At 47.6% G+C, this 26,533-nt stretch overlaps 1 protein-coding gene across 18 annotated transcripts in view; it reads right to left on the reverse strand.

Annotated features, from left to right (window-relative positions):
• Nucleotides 1-26,533, reverse strand: part of AHNAK2 (AHNAK nucleoprotein 2) — a 109,861-nt gene that overhangs the window by 64,606 nt on the left and 18,722 nt on the right. The window contains exon 1 of one of the 18 annotated variants that reach the window (XM_083729562.1): nucleotides 6,943-7,363. The exons of the other annotated variants lie outside the window; for them this stretch is intronic. The gene's annotated coding sequence lies outside the window, so the exon portion shown is untranslated. Of the gene's footprint in view, nucleotides 1-6,942; nucleotides 7,364-26,533 lie in introns of those variants that run through there. 18 annotated transcript variants of the gene reach the window in all.

Consider the following 26,533-nt stretch of genomic DNA (forward strand, 5'->3'; position numbering starts at 1 on the left):
GCCCGACGGGAGCTCCTGCCGGGTGCGCAAGGCTTGCAGACACTCGCCCGAAGCACGGGGAGCCCTCCGGAGGGCTCCCTGTGCTTCGGGCAACAGGCTGCCGCCCCAAGCCTCGCGCGCCCGACGGGAGCTCCTGCCGGGCGCGCAAGGCTTGCAGACACTCGCCCAAAGCACGGGGAGCCCTCTGGAGGGCTCCCTGTGCTTCGGGCGGCAAGCTGCCGCCCCAAGCCTCGCGCGCCCGACGGGAGCTCCTGCCGGGCGCGCAAGGCTTGCAGACACTCGCCCGAAGCACGGGGAGCCCTCCGGAGGGCTCCCTGTGCTTTGGGCAGCAGGCTGCCGCCCCAAGCCTCGCGCGCCCGACGGGAGCTCCTGCCGGGCGCGCAAGGCTTGCAGACACTCGCCCGAAGCACGGGGAGCCCTCCGGAGGGCTCCCTGTGCTTCGGGCGGCAGGCTGCCGCCCCAAGCCTCGCGCGCCCGACGGGAGCTCCTGCCAGGTGCGCAAGGCTTGCAGACACTCGCCCGAAGCACGGGGAGCCCTCCGGAGGGCTCCGCGTGCTTCGGGCGGCAGGCTGCCGCCCCAAGCCTCGCGCGCCCGACGGGAGCTCCTGCCGGGCGCGCAAGGCTTGCAGACACTCGCCCGAAGCACGGGGAGCCCTCCGGAGGGCTCCCTGTGCTTCGGGCAACAGGCTGCCGCCCCAAGCCTTGCGCGCCCGACGGGAGCTCCTGCCGGGCGCGCAAGGCTTGCAGACACTCGCCTGAAGCACGGGGAGCCCTCCGGAGGGCTCCCTGTGCTTCGGGCAACAGGCTGCCGCCCCAACAGGCTGCCGCTGGCTGATTTGCTGCTATTGCTTTGCAATTTGCAGCTACTGTTTTGAAGGGGAGTGAAGAACACACACTCAAAAAAAGGTAACTTGTTAATATAACGTTTATTTCTATGAGGAGGAGTAATTCTGAGGGGTCAAACAAAAAATAATTAAAAAGTGTCAAAAAAGTTATTTTTATAATGACGAGGATAACATTGGGCTAAGAAACAATGTATGCAGTGTTATATTTGTTTTAAATGTCGCAATGGTTTTGCGGCTCCCAGTTGTTGTTTTTTCTTCGGAAACGGGTCCAAGTGGCTCTTTTTGTCTTAAAGGTTGCAGACCCCTGGTTTAGCCTGTTCTTTCTCAGCCTTCTCCAAACTGAAGATCCTCAGTTGCTTCCACCTTTCCTTATAGGACTTGCTTTCCAGATTACTAACCATATTTGTTCTGCTCTGGCAATTAGGCGGCAGGGAGAAGGGGACACAGGAGGAAAGCGGCAGGCAGGGGAAGGGATAATGCATCGCCACCTGCCTGCAGCTTCTCGTCTTAAAACTGTACCTGCCTACCAACTCTTGGCAGCTGTTTGGCAAAGATCCACCAAGGTTCCCTTCTGTTACACTCAACCATTCCTGCCCCACCCATCAAATTAGAACCACCAGAATGACAAGCTGGGGGAGGCAGCCAGACCGCATTGGGAGCCGCCCATAACCACAAAATCTTGGTCTTCTAAATCCTTGGAGAGATGAGAGCTTGGAAAGCTTCCCCAAGGTGGGTATTCCATAAAAAAGTGCCACAGTGGTGAAAGCTCTGCTCGTATTAGCTGTGATCAGGTCTGTCTTTACCAGGGGGTGCAAGGGGTGTAGGGCACCCGGGCGTTTAATTCTGGGGGGTGCCCGGCGCCTGCCGCTGAAATCGCCTAAGCTCTTAACTATCTACCTGTTACGAAATAATAAATCATTTTGACCAAGCTAGAAAAGCAAAATGTATACCTACTGTTTCACTAAAGGACTTTCGACTTTGTGCGCTCATTTACCAAAGACACGGCGCACTGGCAGCGGCGCTTGTCATTCACAGCGGCGGCGCTTGTCAGACTTGGGGGCACTGGGCGGATCTTTGCACCCCGGTAGCACATATGCTAAAGACTCCCCTGGCTGTGATTCCTGCACTGCAAGGCGGTTGGACCAGATGACCCCCAGAACCCTTCCAATTATGGAAATCCACTTGCCTTCAGGAATGAACAGAATCCTCTCCTGTGGACCCCAGGTGGAGATTTTTGCCTTCAGGGCTGCAGCCTTCAGGGTTCCAGACCCATCCATCTTGAATAGCTCAGTCGGTAGAACATGAGACTCTTGGTCTCATGGTCATGGGTTTGAATCCTATTTTGGGCCAAAGTTTCCTGAATTGCAGGACCAGATGACTCTCGTGTTCCCTTCCAACCTTACAATTCTGTGGTCTACGATTTCTTTTAAAAGGAGTGTTTTCTACGGCCCCGGCACAGCTTTGCTTGATCAGAGCACCAATACCAGACTTCCGCCTTGTGCCAGGGCCCTGCTGGCCAGATCCTGACAGTCTGCTAGCTACCTGCTCAGCTAGAGAGGGTAAAACACAGGTTTGGTCAACTGACTGGAAAGGAGACTCCAGGGGAGCTTGCAGGCAGTGGCGGAGCTTCACACGTGTCCTCGGGGCATGGTGTGCTACCCGCAGGGGTGTGGCATGCGTCCTGGGGGCATGGCACACCTCCCACAAGGGCCTGGCACCCAGTATGGGCAGGGGGGCAGCAGTGATGGGAACCCACCAGGACTGCGCTGCTGGGGGCGGTGCGCTCCCCCCGAACTCCTCTTCCTCCGCCAAGGCTTGCAGCTTCAGAGCTGAGCCAGATAGGATTCCACCAGCTGGCTGAGCAACACCAATTGTGAGCTGTGGCTGCCCCAGAACCGGGGGTGGGGGACTTTCTCAACTTGGGGGCCATATTGCCTCCCTGGCAAGCTTCCAGGGGCCACATGCCAGTGGCGGACAAGACCAGAGGCAAAAGCAGGGTGGGGTGCCAGGTGTGACTCTTACCTTTGTACAGTAGGCTACATTTCAGAGGTTTCCACCCACAGCCCTCTTCCATCTCTCCATCCATCGTCCATGCAAGAAAGAGAGATTTCAAGCACACATCCTGGTCAAAGGCAGTCAAGGAAGGCATGGAGCACAGCAGCTGAGAGGCTCAGAGTAGCGAGCCAAGAACAAACCTTGGTTTGTGTACGGAGAAGAAGCACATCTAGATCCCAGGTTTGGACCCCCACCAACACAGCTCTTTCCGTGCTGTAAATCCTACCCTATCCTTGCACGCAACTTGCTCAGGGCAGACCCATATTTGAAGACCCAAATCTGAGGACATGACAGCCAGACCAAAAGTTAACCTAACTTTTGAGGGTTGGGGAACTTTAGCAGGCTAGTTTCTGCACGCACACAAGCATGGCCCCCTCTATTCTCCATCCAAACAAGGGGCATTGGGAGAGTTCAGGGTCACATTCCAACTGCACAAAAAGATTTGGAAAGCAGAGCAGGTCCAGTGAGGGGTGTGGTCTGCGGGAGAGTTCTAAGGGCCAGACAGAGTGTTTCAGAGGGCCACATTTGGACCCTGGCCCTGAGGTTCCCCATGCCAGGACTAGCGCACCCCCAAAATCCCTTCCCACCACGAATGGAAGGATCTGCCAATTTCACTTCTCTCAGTTGCTCATTTTTCCAGTCTTATATTCAGTATTTCACATTTCTGCAGTAATTCATGTTTTTTGTATGTGGTTTTCACTGACAGTTTCAGTTTAATGCACACTTTCTCCTAATGTATGCATTTCTGTACACATCGGTTGGAAACCGGCATTGAAAAATTCAGACAGGTGTGAATTTCAGTTTCAGTTTGTGTGTTGCTTCTGAGAGTGTGCGTTTAATAATTTCGACTCTAAATGTGCACTGAACCTATCCCTGCTCCCAACTCTGCTTTTATGAACTTGCAGACTGGCCCCTGCAGCTGTCCTTTCACTAGTCATGTAAAGTGCAGCAAGGAAGAGGTTAAAATAATAGCTTCTCCTGGCGAACTCATGGCTGTAGCTCCAGCTGTACAGGAGCAGGCCGGGCTGGGTTTGTCTGGCCTGTCATTCCTACATGGAAACCAGAAGTTGTTGTTTCATGCTCTGATGGAATCTGCAATACTGATAGGCACCTGGAAGCCCTGGGGTCAAATCTGGCTTCCAAAGGCTTTGAAACCTCCCAAGCTGGCTCAGAGCAGAACCTTCAATCCTGCGTTTCACCCACTTCTGTTAAACAAACATACACCTCAGCCAATATACAAATATATTGTACTGAAGGGCCAAATATACAACTCCCCTCAAGCCGAGCAAAACGACTCTCTTCCTCCAGTATAAACAGCGACAAAAACTCTGCAAGAGTCCTCTAGTTATTTAATCTTAAGTATCTCTAAGCCACCTTTCCGGGCCAAAAAGCCCTCTTAAGGTGGCTTACATAAAACTATTCAGCTATAAAACATACACAAGCACAATATCAACCAAAGGCCCATAATTTGAAACAGTAGCTAGGGAAGCCCAGCCAAGAGACCTGTAACATTACAATGGAGAACACACTTGAAACCAGCTGCAAGAGAGCCCCTGGGATAAGTCAAAACTCGTCCAAGTGATTCGCCAGAAGACAAATCAGCTAAAAGCAACAATTGCTGCAAAGCACACTTAAAATCCAGAACTGAAGGGCCAACTATTCGCCCACTGGGAAGGACTCCCACAGATGAGAGACCACCACGGAGAAGGCCCTATCTCTAGCATTTGCAAATTCTGGAAGTTATATCTGTTTGTTTCTTTTTATCTTGCGTTTATAGAAAAGTATTCAGGGGAATGTGCAAAAAGAAAAACGAAGCACTGAAATCAAAACATGCTTTAGGCAGTAAATCTACAACGCACCAAAAAGTACAAACATCCGCCTTACTGACTTTGGGGACAGGCCAGAGAGGAGGGACTTTGTAAGTCTGCAGTTCTAAGTACATTTACTAGGGAATGCATTCCAGTTAACTCACTTGTGAGCCTACATGTGTAGGATGAGGCCACACAAATCTTTAATTTTGAATGGACCAGCCCCAGAAATCTAACATTTCTTTTGCATGTATTTTTCATAGTTTCCCCCCTTTCTTTTTAAAATGGGGCCTGCAAGGAGATGCAATGGTCATTTAATTTCCCTGCAGACTGATGCAGAGAACAGAAGCACAGAATAGAAGCCAACCAAACCTGATCTTATAGAAATAACAGAAATGTAGAGTTGGAAGGGACCCTGTGAATCATCTAGTCCAACCGCCTGCAATGCAGGGATATGCAGCTGTCCCATACGGAGATCGAACCTGCAACCTTGGCATCATCAGCACCAGACTCTAACCAACTAAGCTATCCAGGCTTCTAAGCCTATGGCACCCAGTATTCCCAGGCAGGGTCCCATCCACGTACTGACCAGGCTTGACCCTGCTTAGCTTCTGAGACTGGACAAGATCGGGCATGTTCAGGGCAGGAGGAAACCTTTGGGGAGTCCGTGCTTGTGGCAACTCTATAAGGGAAGGCTGCAATGTTACCCCCTCCCGTTGAAAGCTTGCTGGGTGCATAGGAAAGGCTTGGTTGTTGTAAGGAACTGTACAGGCAGCATGTCCTTGTGGAAGGACCCAAAGCTCAGTGGGAGCACTTTGCTCGAAGGAAGTCCGGAGTTCGAGTCCTGCCATCTCCAGGTAGGGCAGGGAACGATGGTTGTCTGAGACTCTACTACTACTACTACCACTCAGTGTAAAACAGCCCTAAACTGACTCGCTGCAAGGCAGCAGTGTTCTAGATACAGAGGGACACACCTTCCTCTCCCACATCAGAAGTGCAGTGCCTGTTTTGCCTTCCACGCATGGTCTCAAAAGGCAGTGGTCAGAATGGCTGAATGGCAACTTGGTGCATCATTTGCATGGTGTAACTTGTAGACCAGGCTGAGCAAGTGGGTGGGGCTAAGTCTGCAGCAGGCCCCTCACCCCCAGCCATTGACAAGCAAGACCACTCCTGCTCATTCTCAAATATTTTAGGGTGTATGTGTGCTGGCTGTGCCTATTTGCTCTGGGCATATGGAGACTAGGGATCAAAAGATTTGCCAGTTCCCATCCTCTCATTTTCCCAAATCTTAAATTTGGTTCTCCGCATATGTGCTGCAATTTGCAATCCTTCCCACCCCCACTCCACCAATCATCTTGCAAATTATCCAGCATTTTAGTTTGACTTTCTCCTGATATATGCAACTTTGTCTACTTTTTTTTTTTTTACAAGCAATTTCTCCTAATATAATCCATTTTTGTATGCTGCTTCCAGCAATGCATTCCTATTTAGGCACACTTTCCTTAAATATATGCATTTTTTGCAAACCTTATTTGGTTGGAGAACTGCCTCAGAAAATTAAGCTAAATGCAGATTTTGAAGGTGCTTTGGTTCTCACTGTTTTGAATTTTGATAGATTCACCTTTATATGTAAAAACTGAACCAAAGGCATTGGAGCTCAACTTCCACACTGAGCCAGTATGCTCTCCTGATACACACAAGACTTTACTTCCAGCATACAACCCTGTGAACACGCCCCTGGAAGAAGTCGATGGGACTCTGCTTCTGAATCTAACATGCACAGGTTTGAGCAGAAAACGTTTAACTGCATACCTTACTGATACATATCTTATTCACCTGTAAGAGTTGTCCCTTATCTCTGAACTCATAAAGCAATCTGTTGAGTCATCACTGTTTGCTATACTTTTGATCAAAAGCCCCTCACCTCAAAGTTACCCAAAAGCCCAATTCCACAACCTCTGAGAGGTGCTCATTTCTGGGTTTTTTACTTCTGCAACACAGCAAGACTTGATGGTGGGCGCACAACATACTCTCCGCACCTTTTCCTCATCACATCCCTGGAGCACTGTCCAGCTTGACATGCAATCTTTACGCTCTCTCTTTAGATCGCAGGGCATGCAGACAGTGAACCATCCCCGAACCAAAAAGCTCATGTCTGGGTTTGCAGTCTGGTGCTGCAAGCCCACATACCCCAACAAAACAGGAGGAAGAAGGTGGGAAGAAAAAAGACTTACCAAAACAGAGAAACAAAAGTTCTCAGAAATGGCTCTGTAGTTCAAACAGATAAAGCGTGCAAGTGCGGGATCAGCTCCTCCAAGCAGCCCTCTGCAAAGTGAGGCACGCAGAACTTCAGCAAAACAAACGTGTTGTTGCCGTTGCTGAATCTCAGAAGTCAGGCTGAGCAGGGAGTTCCTCCCATCAGGTTAGGAAGAGAGCTGCCTCGTAGTCTCCGCCAGGAGTCCTCCTGGCCTGCCCCACTCCAAGCTCAGTGGTGCAGTTGCAGCTCAGGCAGCCTGTGATATCCAGTTCCGACCCCCCTACTCCACCCCTACAGGAAGGCAACAGCTGGACTGCTTCATTCAGGGCTGGAGCAACTCTCCATGCCTTTTGCCGAGTCTGTGACTCACCCGCAGGCATGGAGGGAGAAGACTGGGGCGGGTGGATTTCAATACGGACTCTGTCTCTAAGCCTACATTTGCAAGCACCAATGTGGATCCAGGGGTGGAGAAAGAGAGAGAGAGAGAGAGCGCGCAGAAGTTTCCCTGTGGCTGCAAATACATTGGGAACGAAAGCACACATAACAAAACATCTCTCTTCCTGAGATTCATTTCCAATCTGGCCTCAGGGCAATGAGTCACGGTGCTCACCAAACACACACGTAGCCAAGAACACACACAAGCACACAGGCAAAGGCCATAGTTAAATATCTTGCCACCGATGGCGTCCTTTAGACATCCTTTTTCAGGCTGATCCAGCAAATTTATTGCAACCCTGCTATTTTAGCACCAGTGGACTCAGGATACAGGATCGCTGCCTAATCACACAGTCTCTTGCCAGATTTGCATACCTGTTGTGGCCACGTGTGCAGGTGTGTGTATGTGTGTGTATGAGTCATCATCACATTGCATGGCGCTCTGCAAGGATCACACACCTGCGGGCCTGTGATGGTGGAGCGCCCAAGTTTTTGGGGTGTGGCCGCGTGGGATCAGCATATAGATTAGCAATATGTGTCTTTCAGACTTTCCTTACCATCGCACTACTGGGGCCAGGACAGTACAAAAACACACATTCTAGCTGGGATCCAGCTCAGCCATGATGAAATCCTGTTGAAGCCACTGGGACAGGTTCACTAGTTGTTGATAGCACCTGTAAATTGAGCTATGATCCTATGCACACCTAAACTAAGATGCGGCTGGCGCTGTAGTCTAAATCACTGAACCTCTTCGGCTTGCCGATCAGAAGGTCGGCGGTTTGAATCCCTGTGACGGGGTGAGCTCCCGTTGCTCTGCCCTAGCTCCTGCCAACCTAGCAGTTGAAAAGCACGCCTGTGTAAGTAGATAAGTAGGTACCACTGTGACGGTAAGGTAAATGGCGTTTCCGTGCACTTTGGTTTCCATCACAGTGTTCTGTTGCACCAGAAGCGGTTTAGTCATGCTGGCCACATGACCAAGAAAGCTGTCTGTCAACAAACGCCAGCTCCCTCAGCCTGAAAGCAAGATGACCGCTGCAACCCCATACAGTCATTCCTCGGGTTAAGGTTGCTTCGGGTTAAATCTTTTCAGGTTGCATCCTGCGGTGACCCGGAAGTAACGGAACGGGTTACTTCTGGGTTTCGCCGCTCATGCATGCACAGACGCTCAGAATGATGTCACGCATATGCACAGAAGTGGCGAATCGCGACCCATGCATGCGCAGACGTGGGTTGCGTTCTGCTCATGATGCGAACAGGGCTCCGGAATGGATTCCGTTTACACCCAGAGGTACCACTGTAGTTGCTTTTGACTGGACTTAACTGTCCAGGGCCTTTACCTTTACCTTTTAACCTAAGAGTATGCCCCATTGGCCACATGACCCAGAAGCTGTATGTCGGCTCCCTCGGCCAATAAAGTGAGATGAGCGCCACAACCCCAGAGTCGGTCACGACTGAACCTAATGGTCAGGGGTCCTTTTACCTTTACCTTTACGCCTCACTGATCTCAATGGGACATTGAGCAGAGATGGGAAGGATTCCACCGTGAGCAGGATTGTGTGAAGATCCTACCCTGATGGGCGGGTCCTCTGTAATGTTGGTTAATCCCCCTTTTAAGCCTGTCTAATAACAGCTTCCCACCAATCGTATGCGTGTGTTTTTTCTGAAGCAAGGCCCATTATGCTAATTCCTCTTGTTGCACAATGGGGCAGTGTGTCTGGCTGTTAACCAGAAGGTTGGTGGTTCGAGCTCACCCAGGGAAAGCTCCCTTCCAATTCTATGATTCTATGGTGAATGGGGCTAACTCCTAGGAAACTATGCAAGGGATTGCCTTAATTCTGTGCCTTCTGCACAGATCTTTTTAACACTTTGAGGACTTAAAAACCTATGGCTGTGGAATATTCATGTTCAGTTAACACTGGGAGCTGGCAGCCAGGCATATGCATTCGCTTGGAATATTATTGCAAGTCTAGGTCAGGGTGTGTTGGTTCTGCATCCAAGATACTCATAAGTGAGAAATGTTGCTTAGCATTTGGTAGAAAACTGGTTTGTTCAAGTTTCGTTCCGGCCCTCCTCCAGTGATTCCCCCTTTGGGAAAGTGCAGCGGGTGGGGGAAGAAACAGGAGATCAACTCCTTTGATAAAATGCCAGAACAAACCTCAGGATCATCATCTCAAAGGAAGCACAGTGGCTCAGCCTTTTTGTCCCACCCGAAGCTCAGATTGGAACCAGAGCAAATATTGCTGAACACACACTAGAAATGCAAGAGTTTGGTACGATCTACAAGCATGTTATGACAGCAGAGCAAAAGGCCGCAAGATACGATAGCAAGTATATGCACATGCATGCTACTCATTTGTGGCAAAATATGGCATGATTCCCCGGAATTCTAGGATTTAAATCCCAAACCTGCTTACATTTGGCTTTGCTGAATACTTCAGGCGAATCGTAGAACTGTAGATTGGAAGGGACCACAAGGGTCATCCAGCCCAACCCCCTGCAATGCAGGAATCTTTTGCTCAATGTCGGGCTCAAACCCACAACCCTGAGATTAAGCGTCCCATGCTCTACCAACTGAGCTATCATGTTGAGCTTCTCCATGGACAGAAATCAATGAGCCACAGACCACAGTCAAATGTTGGTTCTGTTGATGCCGAGTTCTACTTTAAGAACACCTCATGGAAAGGAGTTGGTTCCCGCCTTCTTCTTTGATACTATACAGGCCTTTACCACTTCCAACAGAATTTGGGGAGGATTACCTGAGTGCATACAGCCCTGTCATCTAAAGAAATTGAGCACACTTAAAATTAGAACAGAGACATCACCTTGCCAACAAAGGTCCGTATAGTAAAAGCTATGGTTTTCCCAGTAGTGATGCATGGAAGTGAGAGCTGGACCATAAAGAAGACTCATTGCCGAAGAATTGATGCTTTTGAATTATGATGCTGGAGGAGACTCTTGAGAGTCCCATGGACTGCAAGAAGATCAAATCTATCCATTCTGAAGGAAATCAGCCCTGAGTGCTCACTGGAAGGACAGATCGTGAAGCTGAGGCTCCAGTACTTTGGCCACCTCATGAGAAGAGAAGACTCCCTGGAAAAGACCCTGATGTTGGGGAAGATGGAGGGCACAAGGAGAAGGGGACGACAGAGGACGAGATGGTTGGATAGTGTTCTTGAAGCTACCAGCATGAGTTTGACCAAACTGCGGGAGGCAGTGGAAGATAGGAGTGCCTGGCGTGCTCTGGTCCATGAGGTCACGAAGAGTCGGACACGACTAAATGATTAAACAACAACAAACAAAATTAGCATACTTTTCTTTTTTCTATTCAAAGCAGTGAATAGTCTGTAAACTACTAGAATCCTAATACTTAAACATCTCCCTAAAGCAAACAGCATCTTAACCATCTTCAGATATCTCAAGGCTATCCCATGGAAGAGTGAACAAGATTGCCTTTTCCTGCTCTGGAGGGTAGGACTCGAACCCATGGCTTCAAGTTACAAGGAAGGAGATTCCGAATAAATAACAGGAAGAACTTTCTGATAGGAAGAGCTCCTCTACAGTGGAATGGAGGTGGGAGACTCTCTTTCCTTGACAGAGGTTGAATCTGTCCTTATAGAGAAGTTGCTCCCTTTTCTGAACCAGTTCCAAGTCTACAATATCAAGAGATAACCAAGTGCTGTGGGACTTGTGATAAGAATTTTAAGGTCTTAGATATATAATAAATGTTCATAAATGCACCAACCAATCACGTACATAGATCAGCACAGGAAGATCAACCTGAAACCATTTTTTATTCCCAAACTGACCAAATGTTTCTCTGCAAGGAGGGAGGAGGGTCAGGGAGCTGGTCAGGGAACCTTCCCATTGTCTCAGGAATTGAGTAATCAGCATTTCAATGGGTGACAGAATATCAGGAAAGGCAATCAGATAAGGCATTATCAGATAACTTGGCAGACAGGAAAAACAACATTCATATTTCTGTTTTAGACCACCCACCTTTTCTGTGTGGTAAGTTTCTGATGATAAAATGATAGATAAAAGTTTGTGATAAAAGTTTGGCCTCTGTTATTTTCTCCTACCAATAGGGAACCTACGTAAGGACTCTATATGGGCTCTTGGATACCCCATAAGGGAAAAAGGGCAGATTTTTGTTTACAACAGAAGGCACCCATTGGTCATCTAGTCCAACCCCCCTGTAATGCAGGAATCTCAGCTAAAGCATCCACGGCAGATGGCCAACCATAGATGCTTCTTCCTTGCTTGGATGGAGGAGAGAGAGAAGGGCGTGGGGAGGTGTAGGTGTCTGTTTGGAGAAACTAGTCTGCTGCACGAAACTTATAATTACGGCTCTGCCCACTTTGGCCTCTGGGTGCAGCCGTCACTGTCATGTGACTCTCGGAAGGTTTTCCAGAAGAGAATGTGGCCCCTGGGATGAAAAAGACTCCCCCCTCCCCTCTGCATGAAAAGGTCTGGTGCAGCCACCATCAAAATGGAAAAGGGGCCTGCTGGAATGAATGGAGGACCAGGTGGATCTGACTCGTTCAGTTCGTGCCACTTTTGCATGTGTTCATCATTAAGGCTGTTCCATTTCATTTCCAAATCAGCGAGCATTTTCATGAAGGAACAGCATGGAGGTTCTTGTTGAAACACACGCAGTATGAGAAGCTGGTCCCACGGCTGCCTTTAAGAGCCGCTCCAAGCAGCTAGGAAGCCTGGCTTGTGTGCGCGCATTCGGAGTTTGACATTGGAATGGTCTCCCTCGGGAACCTTCGTTGGAGGTTTTTAAGCGGAGATTGGATGGCCAGCTGTCATGGAGTCTTGCATTGCAGGGGGTTGGACCCTCAAGCTTCCTTGAAACTCTACAATTCTGTGACACTGCATTGTGAAATGGTGCAATTCAACAATATATAACAATATATAATTTGTTGTTGTTGTTGCTGTTGTCATTACAACTTTTGTTCTGACATTCTCAGACCGTTTGAAGTGTCTCTATTTTCCAGCGACAGTGCCAGATTTACAGAAGACATCCCAGTTTCTGATTTGATCCTGGAAAGCTTCTTGGGAGAAAAGCAATGACAAACCTAGACAGCATCTTAAAAAGCAGAGACATCACCTTGCCAACAAAGGTCTGTATAGTTAAAGCTATGGTTTTCCCAGTAGTGATGGATGGAAGTGAGAGCTGGACCATAAAGAAGGCTGATCGCCGAAGAATTGATGCTTTTGAATTCTGGTGCTGGAGGAGACTCTTGAGAGTCCCATGGACTGCAAGAAGATCAAATCTATCCATTCTGATGGAAATCATCCCTGAGTGCTCACTGGAAGGACAGATCCTGAAGCTGAGGCTCCAATTCTTTGGCCACCTCATGAGAAGAGAAGACTGTTGGAGATAAGCAGTGTCCAGTGCACAGCGGAATGATGAAAAGTACGTGCCAACATGCTCTATATTACTTTATTTACACTTCAAAGCTGGTAATTTACAGAAAAACATCTTCCCTCTGCCGGAGCAGAGAAAGGCATCCTCTCTCCTCTAAAGCACGGAGAGAATCGCACTGAACTGCAAAGAACAGTGAAAAACAGGAAACCAGTGTACGTCACATCCAGTCTCCTTTCCCGTGAGAAAACCCAACAGCACTTGACTGTGGAATGTAAACATTGTCTTGTGACAAGCACTTCGCTGCTCAGTGAAGGAAGCAGAAACCAACATCCTCCCCCTTTCTGTGAACATCACTGGGCAGCGTGTTCGTACAATATTAGTACAAACCCAACTTCTGCACATAGGTACAGTGTTGATCCCTTGATACAATCTTGGACAATACATCAGCAGGAATTTCATTACCTGGCATATAGGACACCGTTACGAGTCCCTTTTGAATACGTTCCCTAGCATGTTGCAACTTCAATTGCAAGTGCTTCGTGCTTTGCTTACAACCTTCAGAATTCAGCAAAGCCAAACATGCTTTGTTGTCCTGGTAAACCTGGATTGGACATTTGACAGGAATTTTTATGTCTTTGCACAATTGTAACAACCATTCACAATCCTTAAGTGAATAAGACAGTGCATTCAGTTCAGCTTCACAAGTACTTAAGCTAACTGTTGTTTGCTTCTTGCATGACCAATCAAATAGACCCTGATTGTACTTATAGCAAACTCCAGACGTACTTTTCCTGTCTGTAGTGTCACTTCCAAAACTTGCATCTGCAAATATCTCAAGACCACCAGACTTCTGATTGTTAAATCTCAGTCTGTAATGCATAGTGCCTTTCAAATACCGCGCTATGCGTTTTAGAGCTTTCCAATCCTTAACAGTAGGATTGTTGACTTGTCTGCTTAGCAAATTACAGCTAACAGCAATGTCAGGTCTTGAACATCTGGCAATGAAGTTTAGCTTGCCTAGCACACTTCTGTACAGTGTAGTATCAGAAAATGCTTCTCCAGTGTCATCTACCTGATAACCTGTTGTCATCGGTGTGTCTACAGGGTTAGCATCCATCAGGTTTAATTTGCTTAACACATCAGCAATTTTCCGTGACTGGTGTACTAGAATGTTACCATCTTGATCTCTCTCTATTTCCAGAGATAGGTAGTTGTTTACCTCACCAAGATCTTTCATGTCAAAGTGCTCTTTCAATTGAGCTAGGGCATTATTGTACATTGTGACATCCTTCCAAAAGAATAAAAGATCATCAACATAAAACAAACAATACAGTTTCTTTTGCCCCTCCTCTTTGACAAATACGCATGGATCAGCTTTCCCTTGCTTAAAACCTAGAGAAAACAATACTTCAGTGAGTTTTGTGTGCCAACACCGTGCACTTTGTTTGAGACCATAAAGGGACTTCTTCAGAGCACAAACAAAACCCTGTTTTACCTGTACGCCATCAGGTGGAAGCATATAAAGTGATTCATCTAGAGATCCGTACAGAAAAGCTGTATTCACATCATGGTGACTAATGTGTAGATTTTCTTCTGCAGCTAGCTTGAGCATAAGCCTAATGCTCTCATACCTCACGGTGGGTGAGTAGGTCTCGTGATAGTCTTCACCTGGTACCTGTGCAAAACCTCTGGCTACCAATCTGGCTTTGTGTCTGACTATCTTGCCATTTTGATCTGTCTTCGCTTTGAAGACCCATTTGCTTCCAAGCAGTTTCATTCCTGGAACTACTGGAACAAGGTCCCATGTTTTGTTCCTTTCCAAGGAATCAAGCTCAGCCTTCATGGCATTTAACCATGGCTCAGCTTCCTTTGAATCCAAATCCTGGATTTCTTGGAAACTTGAAGGTTCAAACACCTTCTTGGAGCTTTTAACAGCTGTTACTGCTATCTTAGCAAACTCATCAGCAAATCTCTTTGGAGGTCTGCCTTTTGTTGCTCTCTGTGACCTGCGAATTAGCCTTAAGTCTTCAACACTCTCCTCTTCCTTCTTAGGAGAAAAGTGACCTATTGTGAACAATGGTTCCTCCAATTCTTGATCAGAGCTTTCAGAGGGTCGCATAGAGGCTTTCGCACTCTTGAAATCCTCTGAATCACCCGATTCAGTTTCAGACTCAGAATCAGAACCTTCATCAGTGGGTGTGGGTTGTTGCGGTTGCTTTTGACTATCCTCAGTTTCATCACTGTCATCAGGATAACATTGGAAAATTCCCACATTCTCCCCCCACTTGGCATTGTACTCAACACTTCTTGTGAGCTTAATTGTCTTAGAGTCAGTCATCATTATTCTGTAAGACCCTTTCTGATAACCTAGAAAGATACCATGCAATCCACGCTTGTCTAACTTGGAGTTTTGTGGTGAGTGAACCCACATGTCAGAACCAAAAATTTTCATGTGTTTGATGTATGGCTTCTTGCCAAACATCTTCTCATAGGGGGTACAACCAATCGCTGAAGATAACCTGCGATTATAACTGTAAGTGAAACATGAGAGAGCTTCGGCCCAATAACTCTCTGGAAGATTGGCATCATGCAGCAAGGTTTTTAACCCTTGAAGCAATGTCTGATTTGCTCGTTCCGCAAGTCCATTCTGCCATGGCGAGCGAGGACTAGACAAATCGTGTTGAATTCCTTTCTCAGTCAGAAAAGCTTCAAACTGCTGAGAAGTGAATTCTCCCCCGCGATCACTGAAAAGAGTCTTTACCTTCTTACTATGCACATTTCCCAACCAAGCACAGAATTCCTTGAACCTTGGAAAAGCCTCTGATTTCTGCTTGAGATTGTACACATAAATATACCTGGAAAATGCATCAATGAGAACCATGAAGTACCTGTTTCCACCCAAAGAGGGCGCTAGTGGTCCAACCAAATCAGCATGAACAACCTGGTATGGTTCTGTAGCTTGCCTACTAGACACCTTACCTTTCGCAGCCATTTTTACCTTGTTTGCTGCGCATGCCTTGCACTTCATGTGGTACCTGCAGGGTTTAATAGTCATACCTTCAACCAAGGCAGGCATTTTAGATACTGCCTCAAAATGCAAATGACCAAATTTTCGATGAAAATCGTGAATACATTCTGCATGCAAACTTTTGTTAGAACCTGCAATGCAACAAGTGTCATCCTGCACAACATCATCAAAATACAAAACATACAAACGATCAACATATTCAGCATGCAATACATAATCATTTTTCTTTGTGATGATGCACCTTTTGTTCTTAAAGGAAACGTCAATTTTCCGCTCATTCAGCTGTCCAACGCTGAGCAGATTATGCTTGGCATCTGGCACATAAAGCACATCCTGTATCGATAAGTCCAAACTGTGAAGAACAACAGTTCCGTAGCCTTTACTGGGGATTGTGTGGTCATCCGCCTGGTGAATCGCACCTTCCTGCGGTGTAAAAGACACGAACAGTCGCTTATCGTTGCACATGTGGTGGGTTGCAGCCGAATCAACAACGAAGAAAGATCTAGACGTCTTCTGGACCTCTGCAACCTTTGGAGTGAAGCGTGAGACCATTGCCTTGTGCTGCGTTGTCCTGGACACCGGACCTTTGCCTTTGCCTCGGCCTTTTCCACGTGATGAGCTTTCGCTGCGCTGCTCTGTCTTGGCCCTGGGATATCTGCATTCCCTCTTCATATGGCCTAGACGTCCACACGAGTAGCATTTCACTGCCTTCAAAGCTTTGGCGCCATCTGGTGGTTCCACTGCACTATGGGATGACGTCTGTGAAGTCTCCCCCTTGTTGATGCAGCTAGCACCCTGGCGGTCTGCTCCATTCAGAATCATGGCAGTATCACTGGCTACTGTGAGTTGAGCATTTGGCTGATTGGCATCAAATTCCCCACTTGCCTCATCCAGCCTTCTGCAGCTAGCCATCATGACTTTGGCATTAGCCTTCTGCGTCATCTCTGCTGCTTTAAATCAAGCTGCTTCATACAAGCTGTGTCTGTGCACAGCTGCTTCAATCCAAAAGCAAATTCAAAAACAGCCTCTGCCTGTGAACCTGTGCCTTTCTGCTTAACTGCTTTGCTTATCTGCAGCTGCTTCAAACCGCATTCCAAAGGCAAGTTCAAAAGTGAAAGTTCTCTCTGCTGTCTTAAATTCATGCTGCGACACTGCTGCAGCTGCTTTACTTTACTTTCGATTTCCCCCAGCATAGGAAAAATTTATCCTTCTAGCCTTTTGCCTGTGCCACGGCAAAACCGGCTATAAAAGTTCAAAGTCCAGCCATAAAGCCATTAATTAGAAGCTGGCAGGCTGCCCGGAGCTGTAGCACATACCTCATCAAATCATCTTGACGCGCAGAGATATCGTCCGATCCGGCCCTCTGCATTCCGATCCTTTGCCGGCACTCCAATTCTTTGCTCCTTTGTTCCTTTGCCAGGAGCCCGACTTCTGGAGTCCATTCTCAAAACACTGCGTTTTTCTGGGCCCATAACCAAATGTTGGAGATAAGCAGTGTCCAGTGCACAGCGGAATGATGAAAAGTACGTGCCAACATGCTCTATATTACTTTATTTACACTTCAAAGCTGGTAATTTACAGAAAAACATCTTCCCTCTGCCGGAGCAGAGAAAGGCATCCTCTCTCCTCTAAAGCACGGAGAGAATCGCACTGAACTGCAAAGAACAGTGAAAAACAGGAAACCAGTGTACGTCACATCCAGTCTCCTTTCCCGTGAGAAAACCCAACAGCACTTGACTGTGGAATGTAAACATTGTCTTGTGACAAGCACTTCGCTGCTCAGTGAAGGAAGCAGAAAAGACCCTGATGCTGGGAAAGATGGAGGGCACAAGGAGAAGGGGACGACAGAGGACGAGATGGCTGGGCAGTGTTCTCGAAGCTACGAACATGAGTTTCACCAAACTGCGGGAGGCAGTGGAAGATAGGAGTGCCTGGCGTGCTCTGGTCCATGGGGTCACGAAGAGTCGGACATGACTAAACAACTAAACAACAACAACAACAAATACATTTCAGAGCAATGTTTGCTGCGAGTTTCTGCAAATTGGGTGCCTGCAGGTTTATTACTGTTTTGCTTCTCTCCTATCTGCCAGGATACCTGATAATGCCTTATCTGATTGCGTTTTCTGGGTAGCCTGGCCATTCCTTTGAGATGGTAGATGCTTTAGTTCCTGAATCTCTTAGGCATGTTCATAGTTTGCCCAGCTTAACAGATACTTGCCAGACTGTATTTGAAAAGGGAGGTGTAAGCCCCTACAGTCCAAAGACAATTGGAGAGCTTTTCCCATTTCCTTCCTCCTTGAGGAGAAATATTTGAGGTCAATTTGGGAGAGTCAAAATGGCTTCAGGATTGTTCTCCTGTACTATTTCAGACACGCGGTTTATATATTTATGTATGTGTTTGCCTGGTACATTTATGAATGTTTATTTTATATCTTAGACCTTATAATTCTCATAAGATTACTCATCCCACCCAGCCTTCATTTTGGAAATTCGGGTACAGTCCTTCCAGGTTTGCCACCGGCTATTATACATTCCAGGGCACTTGGCAACCTGCAATGAAAACTTGTTTGCCTCGCCTTTGCATATGCAGGGCTGAGCGCCCTGGGTTTCACAGCAGTGGAGGCAAAGTCAATGTGGAGCCAGAGTAATCCAGAGTAATTGAAGTACTATTTAACATTCCACCTTCAGGAGGCAGGGCGGGATATAAATTCAATAAATAAAAACAAAAACTAGAAACAAGGCGGCATTGGCAGGGACATAGGCCCTGCTCACAACACAGGAAATGGTAAGGTGCTTGACACCACTTAATCAAAATTTAGAATCAAGGTGAAACATTGCAGCAGGAATGTTTGCTGACAACCCTCTGAAGCCAAATAATACACTATACAGTGGTACCTCAGGTTACATACGCTTCAGGTACCCAGGAAATCCAATCAAGTAACCTGCCAGACAGGAGATAAACAAGGACAAGAGATAAACAACATTTAAATTTCTGTTTAGACCGCCTATTAGACCACTTTTTCTGTGATGTAGGTATGATGTATCTGAGGGGTGGTCTTAGGTTACACCCCTTCTGTGATGTATGTATGATGTTTCTGGGGGTTGTCTTGATCTACAGGGTGGCAATTTCAAAAGTCTTTATAAGGCCTTGCACACCATTTTTCTGGGTCCTCCTTTCCTGCATGTGAGGGGAGCACCCTGTTGCAACAGATCAATAAAGATCAAGCTTACTAGCTGCTTTGCTTCTCAATATTCTCTTGTTGGCCTCTGTTATTCTCTCCTACCAATAGGGAAGCTATGTAAGGACTCTATATGGGCTCCTGGATACCCCATAAGGGAAGAGGGCAATTTTTTATTTACAACAGGTTACAGACTCCGCTAACCCAGAAATAGTGCCTTGGGTTAAGAACTTTGCTTCAGGATGAGAACAGAAATCATGCTCCGGCGGCGCAGTGGCAGCAGGAGGCCCCATTAGCTAAAGTGGTGCTTCAGGTTAAGAACAGTTTCAGGTTAAGTACGGATCTCTGGAACAAATTAAGTACTTAAACTGAGGTACCACTGTACCTCAGCAGTCATGGCTTCCTCCAAAGGATCCTGAAAACTGTAGTTAGTTGTGGGTGCTGAGAATGGTTTGGAGGCCCCGATTCACCAGCTATAGAGTGGTCCCTCGGGTTACAGACACTTCGGGTTACAGACACTTCAGGTTACGCACTCTGCTAACCCAGAAATAGTACTTTGGGTTAAGAACTTTGCTTCAGTATGAGAACAGAAAGCGTGCGGCGGCAGCGGGAGGCGCCATTAGCTAAAGTGGTCCCTCAGGTTAAGAACAGTTTCAGGTTAAGAATGGACCTCTGGAACGAATTAAGTTCTTAACCTGAGGTACTGTTGTAATTACCAGAGTTTCCTCAGAAGAGGGACTGATTGTTAAACCACTATGAGGGTGTAAGGGGGGGGGGTCTCCTAACCGTTCTCAGCATCTTTAACAAACTACATTTCCCAGGAATCCCTGGGGGAAGCCATGAGTGTTAAAAATGGAATGATGCTGCTTCAGAACTGTAGTGCAGATGTGGCCTAAGTTTGAGAAGCATTCGTTTCGGGATAAAGACAGGAGACCTAGGAAGCTGCTGTTGTTATGGCAGTTAAGTTCTTTGTTCACTCTGTCTGGCAGCGGTTATGAGGTCTTTCTGCTAGCACTTCCTCTAAGGCAGCCCACCTCAACCTGCTGCCCTCTGGAAGTTTTGGATTGTGTGATAGGAATTTTGAGGTCTTAGATATATGTTAAATGTTCATAAGTGTACCAACCAAGCCCGTACATAGATCAGCACAGGACTAAACAACAACAAGATATGAATAGGGTGTGAGGCTGTGGCCTGGCTCAGGAACTAAGTACCGTATTTTTTGCACCATAACACTCACTTTTTCCCTCCTAGAAAGTAAGGGGAAATGTCTGTGCGTGTTATAGAGGGAATGCCTGCGGGTGGCCGGGGAGGATCTGCTGCAGTCGTGAGCAGAGGATCCATGGTTCCCCTTCCTTCCCTCCTCCATGGTTACAAAGCATGGATCCACATGGATCCTCAGGAGTTTTGCATTGGGCTACTCCAAACTCACTGTCAGATCACATGTCTGTAGCCACAGCATGAACCACAAAAATCACATATCCACTATTTCGTTTAGAATATTTTTTTTCTTGTTTTCCTCCTCTAAAAACTACGTGCGTGTTATGGTCTGGTGCGTGTTATAGAGCGAAAAATACGGTATTTATTATTACAAAAGACTGGCCAGGCTCCCCAGGAAATCCAATCAAGTGACCATTAAGCAGGTAACCTGGCAGACAGGAGGTAAACAAACCACTCAGATTTCTGCTGTAAACCGCCCTTTCTGTGATGTAGGTATGATGTATCTGGGGGTGGTGGTCTTGAGCTACACCCCTTCTGTGATGTATGTTTCTGGGGGGTGGTCTTCATCTACAGGGTGGCAATTTCAAAAGTCTATATAAGGGCTTGCACACCATTGTTCTGGGTTCCTCCTCCCTCCTGCGTGTGGTGAGTGAGGACCCTGTTGCAACAGATCAATAAAGATCAGGCTTATGAGCTGCTTTGCTTCTCAATATTCTCTGGTTGGCCTCTGTTATTTTCTCCTACCAATAGGGAACCTATGTAAGGACTCTATATGGGCTCTTGGATACCCCATAAGGGGAAAAGGGCAGATTTTTGTTTACAACAATTGCAACTCCCATGAGCCATAGCCAGTATGGCTGTGCTGGTTTGGGCTGGTGGGAGTTTTAGTCCAAAACATCTGGAAAATACTGGGAAATGCTGCTTTAATGTGAAAATGCCAGTGACTGAACCTGGGAGGAATGACCCCTCACTTTTGCCCCCAATCTCTCAGCTCACACCCATACTGTACATTTAAAGCACATTCAACACACATTTAAAGAACATGGCAGCCCCCAAAGGAATATTGTCAACTGCAGATTTCTGAGGATACTGGGAATTGTAGTTCTGGAAACTACAGTTCCCAGGATTCTTTGGGGGGGGGGACCATGTGCTTGTGGGTTGAATGTGCTTTAAATGTGTGGTATGTATGTGGAGACGGTCATTTGAGGAAGCATAGAGATGGTGGCAAATGTGTTTGTCCGAAAAGAATGTCCTGGGAGCTACCAATTGCTGCCCCCCTGGACCGATTTGTCAGAGAGGTCCTCATGCCTCCCGATTATTGCTTTGAGAGCAGAGAAGCCCGATTTAAAATCAAGCGGTGTTTCAACTCGCAGAGCCAACAGAAATGGCTCTTTCAACAAATCACTTTGTTAATCTAATCAAGGACACATGTGGGCCGAACGTTGGTTAGTTGGCAGAATTCCTCCCTTTATGAGAACGACATTAAAAGAACTTGACAGCTTGTTGCATGCAAAGCTGGGAAACCTTATACCGCTCAGTATTTATATAGTACCAGCAGAATGAAATAAAGCAAAAGGAAATACTTCTGGCTCGGGGAGATTGCAATCGAATTTAGATAGTGGGGAGGTGCGGGGGGCTTATGAGAAATGATTGTGAGCAAATGCAGTTATGCATAATTTAGCTTTAGTTCAGTTGCCAGAGGAGGAGGAGAGATTAGATTCAGGGACGTAAGAAGGAGATAGTTTTCTTTTCTGCCCTGTATTTTCGCACACAGTCCTGTTTCCCTTCTGCTGCAGTTTGCCTTCTGCCCAGAACTACTGCCTTCTGCTATTTGTTTCACTGGCTGCTGCAGCAGTTGTGTAATTACGTTATTCTACCCCATTCATTAAAAAAGGGGGGGAACCAGTGTGAATGGGGGGGGATATAATAGATTACCCATCATTGGCAGATTGAAAGTAACACCGATGACAGATACCAATCATATTCACTGGGCTGATTTCCATTCTGGACATAGGAAGAATAAGGGAATGTTGGCAATTTCTGCTCCCATTTCCATTTTGTCTGAATTGCCCAACATCCCCAGCAAAGACTTCCTGGCAGAGGGGAGTTGTGGGATGTGGCATCACATGCAGCCAGCCACTTTCACATTGCCCCAAGAGAGGAAACGCATCACCACAACAAATGGACTAATATTGGCATACAATTTGCCTATGCCAATTTTATATGCATACATGCAGATTTAGAAATGATTACTGTAATTCTGGAATAGCCAACGTGGTGCCTTCCAGGTGTTTTTCCTGTTGCAGTCAGTGTGGCTGCAACAATTCCCAAAAGATCCATGGGAGAAGATGGTTAAATCACTCTGGGAATTGTAGCTTAGTGATGGGAATAGTTCTCAGCCCATTAACAAACTACAGTTCCCAGGATTCCATGGGGGGGGAAGAAAAACGACAACTATTTAAAGTGGTATCTAAAGCTAAAGTTAAATGACCCCTAGAGGGTTAAGTCCAGTCAAAGGTGACTATGGGGTGTGGAGCTCATCTTGCTTCAGGCTGAGGGAGCTGGTGTTTGTCCACAGACAGCTTTTTGGGTCATGTGGGCAGCAAGACTAAACTCGGAAGCCAGAGCCCACGGAAGCGCCATTTACCTTCCCGCCGCTGGTGTGCTTTCAGAGCCATCTTACCCATAGGCGCTAGGGGTGTGGGGCATCCAGGTGCCAGGCTCTCAGGGGCACCAGGCTGAGAGGCCGGGACCCAAGAGTTGAGTCCAGGAAAGAGCCCGTTCGTCAGTCAGAGCACCGCAGCAGGCTCTTCTGCTGCGGGTGGCTCTGTGCCACGAGTTTGGGTGCTGACCGAGCCAGCAAGATGCTGAGGCAGCCGGCTGGCTCCGCCCTCCTGCACACCTGGGACTGGGCAACCTGGGGGGGGGGGTGCCGGGCAGATCTTTGCACCCCGGCATGCTGCATATGCTTAAGACAGCCCTGTGTGCTTTCGAACTATATTGCACTGGTGTGCTTTTGAACTGCTAGGTTGGCAGGAGCTGGGACAGAGCAACGGGAGCTCACACCGTTGCAGGGATTTGAACCACCAACCTTCCGATCAGCAAGCCCAAGAGACTCAGTGGTACAGACCACAGCACCACCCACATCCCTAAAGTGGTATGATACAGCTTTAAATGCACCGTGCAGCACATGGCGCCTCTGACGCACAGTGAACAGAATCATAGAATCATAGTCCTAATATCCCTTCTGAATATTCAGTATAGTCTGAAGCAAAGTGTTCTCTGCCAGGACTCCTTTGCTGACTTGAGCGTCTTCACTGCTTGCACATGGCATGGTAGGCTGGTTTTTATATAGGAAGCAATATACAAGCATCTTAATGTGCTCCTTTCCTTATGCTGCAATCCTATGCATGTTTGCACGGGAGTAAATCCCACTGAATGCAATGGGACTTACTTCTGAATAAACATGACAAATCAGTGTCTTTTTGTCTGTTGGCACAAACTATGATTGATGAAGGAGGACCCACATTTTGTGTGGGTGTGGACACGATCCTCTTGGGCGGTGAAACAACATTGCCCATTGTTCTTTTCGGGGCCCCAGGAAGGATTTAACATAATGGAGCCATAATGATTGTTTGTAACCATTAAGGTGTGCATGAAGTAAGCCACGTTGCCTACCGTGTGCAGCAGTGGTGTTTCTTGGGTGCTGGATGAAGGACTTGTATCCCAAGAGGTTAAAAATTCCCGCTGGAAAATGTTCTGCTGCACAATGACTGGAAAAAGCTACCTGGCTTTAGCCACAGTAACCGGGGACATCTTGCCCATAGAGGCTAGTGGCGCTGGGCACCAGGGCACAAAGTTCTGGAGGGTGCCAGGGAAGAGGCAGAGGCTGGGCGTGGTGCCTCCTGGCATCAGCTCGCCACCCTCACCCGCCTCTGCCATGCCGCGCCGAAGCAGCGCCACGCCTGGAGTCTCCACCTGCCATGGCCACCATGGCATGAAGTGGCCAGATGAGCCAGGAGCCGCTGCGTCCAGCCCCCCCTCTTCCCTGCCCTCCAGCCACTGCCCACCTCCTCCAGCCCTGCAAAGCTGGGGGCGTCGCCGGCGGCACCGTCCTCCCTAAAAAAGGTTGGCAACTCTGGGAAAGGGAGGGGAGGGGCGCCGGAGGGATTTTTGCACCATGGCATTAGATATGCTTAAGACGGCCCTGACAGTAACCACAGTACTTTCTGATCAGATGCATAGAAGCACATTCAGAGGTACCATGATTATACAGCAGTACCTCAGGATGCGAATGGGATCCGTTCCGGAGCCCCGTTCACATCCCAAAGTGAACGTAACCCATGTCCGCATGTCTGTGCGTGCTCGGGTCACATTTCGGTGCTTCTGCACATGCGCGTGATGTCATTTTGATGGTCTGCGCATGCATGCGCGGCGAAACCCAGAAGTAACGTGCTCCGTTACTTCCGGGTCACCGCAGAGCGCAACCTGAAAACGCTTAACCCGAAGCGTATTCATCCCGAGGTATGACTGTATCTTCTTCCACCCATATATGTCAAAGCGATGCACAAAACATAATTGGGGGAAAAAACCACCCCACCTCCCCCAAACACTTAAAAACAGCACAAAAAAACCCCGCAATATGAATTTAGAATGAATACAAGGTAGAAAACTATGGCAGAGACCTGTTGGAACACAAAGGTCTTCATTTGTTTCTGCAAAGTATGGAGAGCAGGTGCTTATTGTATCATGGCAGGAATGTTGTTTCCACAGAACAGGGGCAGCCACCCTGAAAGCCCTGCTCCAAGTTGTGGTGGATCAAGCCTCTGGGAACTCTGGAATTTGCTAGAGAAGCTCTGCTGTAGACCACAGTTGGCTTCCTTGGCTATGGAATTAAGGGCCACCTGAACCCTTATGTCCCAGCTCAATCACTGAGATCTACTGCAGGAGTGCCATTGGATGTCTCCTGAGTTGGTGAAATAGAGCCTTTAGTGTCGTAGAATTGTATAGTTGGAAGGGACCATGAGGGTCATTTAGTCCAACCCCCTGCAAGGCAGGAATTTTGCCCAACATGGGGCTCGAACCCACAACCCTGCAGTTAAGAATCTCATCAATCCAGTCCTGTGGGAAGCTCTGCCAACAGAGACTGAGCACCCACCTTCTTGTTTAAGCCTTAAAATCCCTGCCGAAAACTTTTTCTATTTCACCAGCCTCAATCAGGAAATTAAGAAAACATCTTTCCATAAAACTTAAAGGATGGCCTCTTAAATAGTTACAGGATTTTGTTATGCGTAGATATTACTGAGAACCGATTTGTTATTTTGTATCGTAGAGCAGTATATAAATATTCTGATGAATAAAATAAGGCAATCGCCGCCTTAGTATGTCACTGGTGGCATGCCACCCAGACTATGAGCGGGCAGCGAACAACAGCAGAGGACTTTATGCCCTCTTGTGGACTTCCTGGAGACACCTGCTTTGGGAAGCAGAATGCCAGACTAGATGGGGCTTTGGTCTGACCCACCAGGGGTGCCCAGAGATGCAAGGTGTCTGTGTTTCATTTACTGCAGGAAATTAATGAGTAGAACCACAAGATAGGGGAGATCCCAAAGGTCTTCTTCTCCAACCTCATGTCAATGCAGAAAATAAATTGCCAGAGTAGGTAACAGTCAGTCTCGCTTCCCAAAGAACACTCACAATTGTAGGCCTAGGAGGGCAATAGGGGGGTCTCCTAGCAACTCTCAACAGCCCAAAGAAACTATATTTCCCAGGCTTTTTTGGGGGGGCATGACGGTTAAAGAATGCTGTAAGTTATGGTGTGGGTGTGCCCTGCTCTCAGGCCGGTGCTCCAACTTTAATCTATACTCATTTTTCAGCAGCTGAATATCTGGCCCAATTTGCTCCTCTGCTGATAAGCACTTCTCATTGTTACGTAAACTATATTTTACAACCGACCATGTCACAGGGACATAGGCGCCGACTCCATGGGGCCTGAGGGGGCCCGAGCCCCCTCAAAAATTCGTTTGGGGGGGCTCCGCCCCCCCAATAATTTAAGAAAATTATTAGTTATATTATGCTTTGTAAAATCACAAAATTATGTTGGTATTTTTTATTTTCCTTGTTTGACGATAGTTACCTTTTAAAATACATTCAGTAATGAGTTAAAACAAAGCCACTCCCGATCTAGAGAGGGGGTGGGGTTGCGGGCTCTCGACCCATCAACAATCTTGCGGGGCTGGCGCCAGCCCCGCGAGAAGCGGGGATTCCCCCTAGCTCATTAATATTCACCGCCCACGGCGGCAGCCAATCGGCTGCCGCAAAGGGCGGGCCCTCA

Source organism: Podarcis gaigeae (genome assembly GCF_964106915.1).
Source record: "Podarcis gaigeae genome assembly, chromosome: 1".
In the NCBI taxonomy this organism is placed as follows: Eukaryota; Metazoa; Chordata; class Lepidosauria; order Squamata; family Lacertidae; genus Podarcis; species Podarcis gaigeae.